General features: G+C 35.8%; 1 protein-coding gene across 1 annotated transcript in view; it reads right to left on the reverse strand.

Annotated features, from left to right (window-relative positions):
• LOC136856578 (RING finger protein 17-like) overlaps positions 1–9,530 on the reverse strand; it is a 122,303-nt gene extending 112,773 nt beyond the window's left edge. The window contains exons 1-8 of the mRNA XM_067134448.1: positions 9,364–9,530; positions 7,787–7,878; positions 6,914–7,005; positions 4,846–4,919; positions 4,560–4,645; positions 3,894–4,046; positions 3,325–3,393; positions 2,484–2,561 (exon numbers count right to left, since the gene is read on the reverse strand). The gene's annotated coding sequence lies outside the window, so the exon portion shown is untranslated. The remainder of the gene's footprint in view (positions 1–2,483; positions 2,562–3,324; positions 3,394–3,893; positions 4,047–4,559; positions 4,646–4,845; positions 4,920–6,913; positions 7,006–7,786; positions 7,879–9,363) is intronic.
• Between the last annotated feature and the right edge of the window lie 2,696 nt (positions 9,531–12,226).

Below are 12,226 nucleotides of genomic sequence, written 5' to 3' on the forward strand. Positions count from 1 at the left end.
TGAACACCAAAATATTCTTTGGAAGCTTAAAGAATTCCAAGTCAGTGGCTCCTATAAAGAATTCCAAGTCAGTGGCTCCTACGGTGGGCCTGTTTCATATGAATAGGGTTCATCTTCTCAATAATAATAATAATAATAATAATAATAATAATAATAATAATAATAATAATAAATAATAATAAAAAATAAATAATAATAATAATAAATAACAATAATAATAAACTACAGACCGTGCTGATGTAATACGTCTGGGGGCAATTCCATCCATTAAACAAACGTACGCCAAAACACCTTTAGTATTTAGGGGGCACTTTCATCGCCTGAAAGGTTAAAAGCTGGCTTGTGAAGACGGGAGAGGGAGCAGCAGACGAACTAGATATGGAAGCTATCTTAAAAAAAAAGTGGTATTTATAAAAAAATATAGTGGTGGGTATTGTAAAGGGCTTGGGAGGGGGGGGGGGTTTGGACATGGGTAGAGAGGGGGGAGGTGGAGGGACCTGCCGTCAAGTTAACACAAGGAAGGGAAAGTGGACCAGATGCTCTTTGTGTACTTTGTATACATTTTTTAAAATTAAATTCTATGTCATTGCATTACAATGCTCATTGTACTTTAATAATTGACATATTTTTTGATCTATTTACTGATTTGTTAATTTATCTGGTTTTCTAATAACTGATCTCCTCTTTCTGTATTTTCCTTTACCTTCTGTTACTTCTTTCTAGTGGACACCATAATATTCTTTGGAAGCTTGAAGAATTTCAAGTAAATGGCCCCTGTGGTGGGCTTGTTCCAAATGAATAGGGTTTGTATTCTGAATAATAATAATAATAATAATAATAATAATAATAATAATAATAATAATAATGAATAAACATTATAATCTTTGGAAGCTTGAATTTCAAGCCAATGGCCCCTGTGGTGGGCTTGTTCCATTTGAGCAGGGTTTATCTGAATAATAATAATAATAATAATAATAATAATAATAATAATAATAATAATAATAGTACACTGTGCTGATAATAGCCTATGTCTGGGAGCATTTCCATCAAATACACAAAAGCCACAATAATATATTTATGATTCGAGCATTTTCTAGGCTACGCCTAATCACTAATAGTACAGCTGATTCTGAACTTCGCTGAGGCAATATCACTTACAGTCTGGTTAGGAATTCTTTCTTCCATGTCACAAAGTGAGATTTTCGCTGGCTTATGAAACGTTTGAGAAATAAACCCCACAGCGTTAGTTCTCTATAAATGTCAGTCAAAATGACTATAAAGAAAATCTATAATATATATATATATACACACACATGTACACATACTGTATATATATATAAAGTATATAAAAAGATTGGTCAAACCTGCTGGAGACATTCACGGCCCCACCCATTTTTCTCCTGCCATAAATTATCTTCGAATGAAGTTCAAGAAACCGATGTGTTCAATTTGTATCTCACAGACACCACAGCCAACCTTGGCCTATCTCCTAATGATATTTAGAGCTCGGCCAACCGAAGAGAAAAGTGCTGACTCCTTCAATCTTCAAGCAATATCTGACATTAGATCAACGCAGACTGACATTGGAAATCTTGCAAAGTTGCACTACTCATGTTTCTCATTGAGGGGTAAAAAATGAGTATTTCCATAATTTTATCCTCAGAATTACTTATACTATATATATGGCTACATCATAAGACATTGAAGTTATTCTTAACATGACCTGGGTACAAAAACCAGAAATTGAGAGAGAGAGAGAGAGAGAGAGAGAGAGAGAGAGAGAGAGAGAGAGAGAGAGAGAGAGAGAGAGAAAGAGAGAGAGAGAGAGAGAGAAAGAGAGAGATTGAATTTATTCTTAACATGAACTGGTTATTACAAAACAAGAGAGAGAGAGAGAGAGAGAGAGAGAGAGAGAGAGAGAGAGAGAGAGAGAGAGAGAGAGAGAGAGATTAACACCAAGTTAGACCTGGCATGGTTAAATAAAAAAAAAATCACATTTCCCCTCCCATGAAAAACTGCCTCTATCCCTACCATAAGTGTTCTATTCCCTGCACAAATACCCATATATGTTTCACCTCTATTTATATAATTCTTAAATAGTTTGTCAAGCAACTGCTAGCAGTGACTTTTCAGTTCTGTCGAGGACAATGAAGTATTGACTATGGTACTGTCATATTTTTTCCCAAAAGCCATCCCCTCAGTGAACCCATGTACTGCTGATGAATTTATAAAGATATTCCTGTGCATTAGATTACTGTTTCAGTATTCCCTACTCCTAAGCAAGTATGCACGTGCACGAGAAGACATGAATACGCCACATGGTGTATGAAAATACACTGTGCTGTACTTACATACAATGCACTTCCAGGCTAACCCAGAGAAAATACGCAAACTCCAAAGTAACATGAATACAGAATCCAACCTTTTTAAAACAAAACACTCACATAAGGAATTTTTTAAAGTACTGAAATGGCTGTACTTACCTCAACTCTCTCTCGTAGGAGCTGAAGGTGAGCTTCCATCTCACTTGCAACACTCCTGAATTCGGTGAGGTTAGGTGTCTATAAAAAAAAAAATTAAAGTTAAAAATTAAAAATGAATCACTTCTCATTAAAAATACTCTGCTCACAAATGAATTCTCTTGAACCCAAAGTGACATCACAGAAAAAGAAAGTTTGTGATGGCTGAAATTTGCAATGCAATGACCAACTGTTTTGATTATCTTTTTACGAGGTCTGAGATTGTATTTTAAAACAATCCACAAGGTTTCTTTTTGAGTTGTGAATATCTGATCAAATGTTTACTTAGTGCAACAAAAGAAAATAATTGACAGCTTTGATCTTTCGATCTGATTAAATAAATGACACCTATTTAATATTTCTAATAAATAAATGACACTCTTTAATATTTCAGAAGACTGAAATCAGACATAAGACTGAAATATGAGTGAAATAAGTCTGAAAACATGTGCAGATAACAGTGAAGCATTAACTAAACTTACATCAAACAAATTTTGCCTCAGACACAAGACAACGTGTATGTAAGGTGTATACATTATAGCTTTTAGCATATTTTCTAAATTTCATTCATTACATGAATTAACGGACACTCATTTTACATCTGTGTACAAAAGGAACCCAGATAATGTAATTAGAAAATATCAGCATATACTACATTTAAAAAAAATTTACAACAATCTCTAATCGCTACATTTTCACTGTACATTTGATGATACCAAACACAAATAGATTGTACACATTTTCTAAACGTGCAGACTCTTTGCTAATCCAAATGTGTGTGCAACATAGATAGAGTAATACTTACAGGAGATGCTATATCCAAGAACTTGTGGCCTTCATGTTTTCTACTTCGTTGACAAGTCGTACATATATACTGTGGATGAGAGAGTAAAAACAAATTAAAACAATTTATACGACTCTATTTTGTCCATTACAACATGATAAAAATATGTAAGATAAAATGTTTCAAATTTTTTTTGAATGTGCAAAATTTCAGGTGAGACACTCGACACTATGGGACTGAATTGAATTGAATTTAGAATTTAGGCCAAAGGCCAGGCACTGGGAGCTATGAGGACAATCAGCGCTGAGAGGGAAATTGACAGTACAAATGTTAGAAAGGTGTAACCTTGCAGTTGCACTACGAAACAATTGTTAGAGAGGGTGGGCAGTCAGATGAAAGAAAGTGAACAAGAATGGAGGTATAATCAAAGGAATGAAAGAGGTTGCGGCTAGGAGCCGATGCTCCTAAGGCCTGCCTACAGCACACCACCTGTGGTGCACTGTTGGCACTAACCCCCTATGGGGCTTGCCACAAGATATAAAATAGGTCTACACACTCTTCAGGTAAATAAAATGGTATCTATAACTTACCATCTCAGACCCTTCATCTGAACAAGATATGCAGAGAATTGTTGCAAGGTTCTGTGAATGGTCCAGACAATCCGGCACCAAGCAGGACCGTGCAGCTACAGGGACAATCAAGGCCTCAGGCTTGTGCTTCCTTAGTGCCCAAGGAGCATGAATCTGCAAAAACAAACAGGATAATTTTTGTATCCCAATACACTGGGTTATCACTCCAGTAACGTACTAATAAACCCTATCAATTTATTAAAAGCAAAGACTGTTCTTTGGTCATTATTGTGGTGACATCACTTATTATCTACCGTTCTACCATAAGAATTAGAACGTTACCAATTTCCTTAAGTTTAACACAATTTAGGCCGAAAGCCAAGCACTGGGACCTACGAGGTCATTCAGTGCTGAAAGGAAAATTGAGAGTGAAGGATGGTTTAAAGGTGCAACAGAAGGAAAACCTCAAAGCAGTTGCAATATGAATCAATTTTTAGAAGAGGGTGGAAAATAAGATGTAAGAAAGAATATGAATGGAGGTACAGTAAAAGGAATGAAATGGGTTGCAGCTAGGGGGCAAGGAAGGGACGCTGCAAAGAGCCTTGAGTAATGCCTACAGTGCACTGCAAGAGGTGCACTGATGGAACTACCTCCCTACGGGGACAAACAAGAGTATTCCGTACATACCTTATTGAAACAGGGTAGACACACCTCAATCCAGCACTGTCTGCACTGGACAGTTGCTTTGGCCAGAAGACATTCATCGCATGGATCTACAATGAAAATTAAAATATCAATACTGTATATATAATGAGTTTACACTATATTTCCAAATTATGAAAAAGGTTAAAAAAAAAGGGGGGAGCTTTCGACCGTTTGCACAATGGTCCTCTGTATATATACATATCTATATATACTGTAGTATATTATATTAATTTATATTATCTATTTAAAGCTACATTTCAAAGCTTACCTTTAATTAATGGTTTCTTTATTGCCGATTTAAAAATGATGTTATCCACCGGTTTCCTAGCACGTGTGCGGCCTCTGGAATGAACATAAAATATAACACTTACTTGAAAGGATAAAAATCTCACACTATAATTCAAAGGAAAATGAATCTACCTTTATCAAATACCTCTGCATTAATAATGTACTACAGCTACATGCTAAACATCTATCAACCAAACATCCAAGATGGGAGTTGCCCAAAGTTAGTAATTGCATCACTTTGTAATGAAGCTTCACTGATTATTTTAAGAAAATCAATGAAGGTTCCTAGAATGCCGTTTCTCCCAAAACTGCTAATGGAAATCCTTAAAAATTAACAAAATTAACTCGACAGCAAATTCTGACAAAACTTTAGATTTTGTACACACGAAATGTTCAATTATGGCTTGTTAGCTATAATTGTTATTATTATTATTATTACTATTCTGAAGATGAAACCTATTCATATGGAACAAGCCCACCAAAGGGGCCACTGACTTGGAATTCAAGCTTCCAAAGAATATTATGGTGTTCATTAGGTAGAAGTAAGAGAAGGTAAGGGGCAGTACAGAAAGCAAAGATCTCACTTATTACGAAGAAAAAATAAATAAATAGATAAAAATGTATTAAAATGCAAGAAAAATAGTGTCAGAGTAGTACACTGCATTGCATCTTCGCTTGAACTTCTGAGTTCCAATTGCACGACACCCTCTGGGAGGCTGTTCCACAGTCCAATGGTGTGAGGAATGAAGGACCTCTGGAACTGGTTATTTCGACAGCGAGGCACATCAAATAAGAGAATCGCAAATGGTGATACATAAGCATTTCAAAAGAATACCAAGCACATAGGTTCAGATCACACACTTCAACAAAAGAAGGGACGCAGGACGAGGATGGTTCAATACTTGAGGATCTGTCTCCACAAACACACCAAAGTCTCGTAACTATGAGCCCTTTCCCTACCCAATTCCCTGAACAGCAATTAGCTTTATCAACAGAAGGCACATAACTCAACCAGCATGTATATCATACTGAACAGAATACAGTCTACGATTTAGGCCAAAGGCAAAAGCAATGGGACCTGTGAGGCCATTCGGTGCTGAAACATAAATTGACGGTAAAAAGGTTTGAAAGGTGTAACAGGACGAAAGCAAATCATACGAAGATTAATACAATATATACGTACACAATTTCATACAAGTTTTTGTAATCCATGCACTCTAGGTTTTCATGTGTTCATCGCTGCACAAAAAACAAATAACTCTTTGACTGTGTTTGGTTGTAGTTTTCTTTGCAAGTGTCAGCAAAGGTGACCTGGTGTTACATGCCTGTGCACCCTACCATACAAACATTGACGAGTTGGCTTCCAGGTGTTTTTACTATAATCATGGTGCATGTTGCAAGTGCGATCAAGGTGTTAATAGAGACTGATACTGTCATAAACAGCAAAATTAGGAGGGGGACAAATTCAAAATTGACCCAGACAACTAGGACACAAGAACCAATGAGGTGTTTGTTGATGTAAATTTAAAAGGATGGATGATATTTGTAACTTGCAGTGCAAGTTCAAGCATCAGACAGTGATGAACCAAAGCAATGTTTTTGAAATTAAAAAATCAAATCAAATTACGGTTTATGTTTTCTTAACTGTTTGTAATTCATCAATGCATCCAAAGTAGTTTTTCCATGTACAGTAACCTGTATTTGAATGTGGCTAAGTGTATAGTATATGCCTTGGATGATGTATATAAAAAGATTTCAGGATTAGTCTTAAGTTTTGCTTTTTGTCAATATCAGTTTAGCTGTGTGAACTTGTACACAGTTTACTAAACATTTTAACTTTATTTTTGTGATAATGTCTAACCTGGTCAGTACCTACAGCTATACAACCACAAGTTATATTACATAACAGTACTGATATTTCAGTTAGCATGGGGTCCCATTTGTTCCATGACTAACAAGAAAAATTAAATGCTTTAGTAGGCAAACAACATGAAACAACACCTAATTGTTTGATGAGAAAGTTTAAAAAAACAAAGTCTCATACTTACCCATGACCACGTGATTTTGAACATGTGTCGTGAATCAGTCCGAATGTATAAAAATGTTTGGACTTTTCTTCTCCAGCTGCCAAAACTGTTTTCTGAAAATGAAAATAATGATAAATTTTTAATTAATTTGTACTTTTCATAACTAACAAATCTGCAGTCTTAACATTAGAATAAATCGTCTGGTGTTAGCTGGAAACGTAAAAAAAAAAAAAAAAATATATATATATATATATATATATATATATATATATATATATATATATATATATATATATATATATATATATATATATATATATATAATTAATTGTATATGCAAGGAATTGGTGGCTCCTGGCATCTGTCACGTACGAGGTGGGTGACACCACTTACAAAAATCAAATCTCAGACCATGAATACTCTATGTAATTTCAGCCTTTATAAACTTTCCAAACCCTTAAACTAATAAGATTAACCCATGTCAAGCCTACAAAAAAACCTTTTTTGTCACTGGGATAATGTGCTGAGCCCACTTTAAAGGTATAAACTAACAACTTTTCTAATCTTTTCAATCACTGCAATTATCTCTTTCAATGCCTACTGACTGACCCACTGAAATACCTGCCCACTGGACATTACCTTGTGTTCTAGGCAATACTTTACAGTATTATCCTGTGAACCTTAACCATGTTTCCTGTACACAAACATTTGAAGACAAAACATTAAAGAAAATTATTTATAATTACAACAACATTGAAGACAAAAGAATACAGAGGCTTTATAATCACAACAACATTGGATAAGAGCTGAATAATGCACTGTAAATGTAAAGGCCTTTTAAATGATGCAAGAAAAGTGAAGAATAAAGTATTTAAAACTTAAAACCATTCTTACCTCACTGCAAACACCACACACAATGTGGCTGAACTTCCCACAGCACCTCTCACATACTGCATGACCACACAGCAACAGAAGGGGCGTTCTATCTGTAATGACAGAAAGTACTGAAAATAGTTCTAACGTTTTTTGATTAAGTTATTCAGGTGAACGCAACATAAACTTAAAAACTGATCGCACCCTCCATCCTAAACAAATGACCAAAAGGAACAATCCTTTGCTTAGGTAGCCTTTTTTTTTTTTTATACACAACTGCTTTATTGTTGAAGTCAAACTCTCAAGCCTCTTCCGTGCAGATAATTATGTTAATTTAAGTGTACTGTATTACATGGAACTGACTACAAACATGTTTTGATACCATTTGTATATCTTGAGAAAGACCTTAAAATGCAAATTAAAATGAATAAATCACAAATGGCTGTCTCAGTGTAAGACTATCTTATATGCGAAAGACTTCCCACACTGGTCAGTGTCGAACCTCTTCAGTTTCGGCTTTCATTAAACTGGACCAAGTTTGGCTAGCCTACTTGGGTATGCAGAATCCTGTAGTATGTATTACTGCTGATCTTTTTACAGCCTTCCTCTACGTGGAGTCTGACTAAGGTTAGTATCATTGTCTTATTAATGCCAGAAAATTGATGTTAGTTGTACCAAAATATTTCCTAAGCTTTCTTTTCAACTTCCATACATTCCTTGGGTTTCAAGTTGCAAGTGATTATGATACCTACATATCCTCTCTCTCGATAGCAACTATAAACCTCTTTGCCAAGTAGGTCATACATGCTACAGGGAGCTGGCCTGGTGTACCTCTTAGGCCCCCATACACACAACAAAATTGCAATGACCACCAGTATTGCAAGCAACTCTGAGGATGTGTGGAGTCATTGTGCTGCCTAAATTAGGTTAAGGAATAGTTAATGAAAAATGGGCTATCTCTTGATCCACTACTAAGTGAACTGGAACTTAATGAAGGGATTGGTCTGATTACTTCAAGCTTTCTTGAAATGACTAAATTCAGCATCTCCATCTGCTGAAAAGCAAGTTGCATTAATGCAAAAAAGCTTTCCACCTCATGAGAGTCTACTAACTACTCTTGTGATATCTTGCTACTGGTCATTCCTGTGAGGACTTTAGAGCACACTCATTATAGGTATGTCCTGTCTAGCCTATAACCTAGAGGACATGTGTTCATTGCAAGTTGCTGAACAGTATATATTGCAGGATATACCCCTACACATCACAATCAGGAAATATCAAAAGTAAAGTACATCAGGAGTGCACGAGGTGCGCTGACAGCACTAGGCTGTCCCCCTATGGAGTGCAGGGGGCCCTTAGCCCTTCAAAGTATGCCGCAGGTTAAGATATATTTACTACGAGCCACTGCCTATAACCCTTTAGGCCTAGCCTATAGTCTAACACACGTCCTAATTATAAAATTAAATCATAAAATTAATAAATAATTTAAAGTTTTAACAACTAACCTTACAGAACTAACCCGGCCATGTGGCTCGCATACCTATAAACCCCTCAGGCCCAAGGTAAACTCTTACTTATGTTGCTTCTATTTAACTCACCGCCGTCAGAATAATTCAAATTGCACCGGGGACACCTGACGTCCTTATATATTGCAGGAAAGGGGTCTGCATCCGCTTGATCCAAAGAAGACATCGTCAGAATTAAATATGAAGTCGGATCTTCCCTTCCTCAGGTCTTGAAAGTGTAAAGAAGAGCGAGTGTAAACAAAGCAATGCGCATGCGCCGTCATGCGATGGGGGATCTTTCCCGGCAATAACGACTCCAGAATTGTAACTAAGCGCGATTTATGTAACAGCTATTTTAACTTTAAATAGATGGCAGCACCAGGATTAAGTTGCGTAATCAAAATATATTATTACTGAGCCATTTAGCCATTTCGATTAGCTTTGGCGCAATTGTGACGAGAACTTTCTATCGAGTTATATCATTGGTACCAGCCCATCAAGGGGGATGAACGTCAAAACATAAAATAAAGAGAATAATTTTCTCATTGTCTCGGTAAATTTCTCAAATTATCTCACCTGTACTGCATTATATATACCATTTTCTATATTGTTTTTTCCCAAAAATTACATTAATAAACGAATCTTCATGCGGCCCTCTCCTTTACGTATACCCTAAATTTCTAATGATCTCCGTGAATATCTCTTATTATCTCACCTGCACCGCATTGTATAAACCATTTCCGATATTGTTTAGTTAAAATATTCTATTAATAAACGATGTCTTCGTGAGGCCGTCTCCTCTACATTTAAAGAAGCTGTTTAATATTCATGTTTATCGTTCGACTCATGAAGTGTTACCGTAAGATAACATAGTCTAACTCTGTTTACATAACCTATCATATATGTGACAATTTATAACCTATCATATATGTGACAATTTATAACCTATCATATATGTGACAATTTAGTAAATTTAGAATGGTAAGTATAATCTAAAACTTACGTATAAACCTTTCTAAAGCTTTTTGATGCCAGTATTATCAACTAGGTACGACATGGCGTATATGTCTTTAATTAGAATCTGTCATTCAAGTGAAAAGAGCAAAAATCACATGAAAATTGTAAATAAGGCAAATTTCTCATTATCTCTGTGAATTTCTCTGATTATCTCACATGTTCTGTATTATATACACCATTTTCTATACTGTTTAGTGTAAATATTTTATTAATAAACGATACCTCCGTGGGGCAATCTCCTGTGTTATTTTATTATAGTCCCCCATAATAAATAGCTTTCTTAGTTTTCTATCATGACCAATTTAGAGAATACGAAAAGATAATTATGGCATACTAAGATATTTTGTTTTATCCGTAAAATTCGATTTCGAGGAGTTTCCTTATATGTTTGTCCATACAATTCATAGGTAGAGGCCTATAATTGGGGCCTCTATCTTTCATTAAATAAAAATTTATTATGGAAAAGAAATCTGATCAGCATGTTTACGGTGGACTAAATATCGTCCTGCAACTCACGAGAGAGAGAGAGAGAGAGAGAGAGAGAGAGAGAGAGAGAGAGAGAGAGAGAGAGAGAGAGAGAGAGAGAGAGAGAGAGAGAGAGAGAGAATTAATTAAAGTATTACAAAATGTAAATTCTAAAAACACGTCTTTGAATAATTTTTATTTTTGAAGACTATTGTTTTCTCAATACACATTTAATTTAAGCAATATTGTAAGTTATATAAACATGAATTATAGGCTAAATGGTTCTAGACTGATTCATATTTCTAGGGAAAAAGGACACCACTTCTTCGCTTGAGAAAGAAGACTTAATTCTGGTAATATCTGAAGTTTAGAACTATGTCTCTAAACTCGAAGTATATATATTTTGTGCATATGTGCTAAAGCTTACATTTACATATAGAGCCAACAGTAAATTATTAACCAAACAAACAATATAGATTTAAAGCTATCCAACTCAACCAATGCCTGAATCTATGTTATTATTCATCAGCCTCTCCTGCTTACACATGTTAGTTGAGGCAATAAAACGATTTGACACAGTTGGCTATCTGAAACTCTCCTTGAATCTTCATAAAAGATATACACCCTAATGTTTAACTGGCACAATTACTGCCAGTTCTTACATATTTAACTGGCACAATATGATGCTAGTTCTCCATATAGCAATTCTGTGTCAAACGGCGTAACCTATCGTCACACAACTACGTCTCAGTCAACCGGACTTCTTCAAGGTGGTATTCTTGCACCTTATCTGTTTAATGTGTAAACAGATGCTGTTTATTTCAGGCTCAAAACTGTACTCACTCTCAAGCAGAATCTGCTCTATTAACAGAACAGCAGTTAACAGCATCTGTTACTCTGATGATGTGGTTCTAATCTTGTCATCATTGCAAGATCTTCAGAAGCTAATGGGTACCTGCCACAGGTACGCAGACAGATTTGACATCAAAGACCACTAACGCCAAACAAATGCTTGTCGCTGCTTCCTATACCTTAGACGCACTGCAGAGCCGTGAAAGTTCTTCCGGAATCATTGAGTGGTTCACATTTTTATGGTCGACCAAAAGGATACGGGTGAAACTGCCTGCGATGATTGTTCAACGATTATCGCCGTCGAGGGTGTACTATTTTGCTTGGAACGTCTGTGTCTATGCGGTGTTAGACGAGACAGCATCCCGTGAAGGTAACCTAGTGTTGCAAGGAAATGGCTCTGAGCAAATTGAGTCGAAAGAAGAGTTTGCTAATTAAATATCTTCTAGTAGAAGAGATGGAAGAAGAAGTAGTTCTTTTCCAATTGTACGGGGAAAAACGGCTAAAAAACATTTGACGTTTGAATTGAAGAATGAAGAGGGATTATATCAGAAACTGATTGCAAAGCATCTGCGTGAAGACCCCAATAAATTCGCCGAATTTTTCCGCCTTTCTGTTGAACAGT

Source organism: Macrobrachium rosenbergii, chromosome 36 (genome assembly GCF_040412425.1).
Source record: "Macrobrachium rosenbergii isolate ZJJX-2024 chromosome 36, ASM4041242v1, whole genome shotgun sequence".
Lineage (NCBI taxonomy): Eukaryota > Metazoa > Arthropoda > Malacostraca > Decapoda > Palaemonidae > Macrobrachium > Macrobrachium rosenbergii.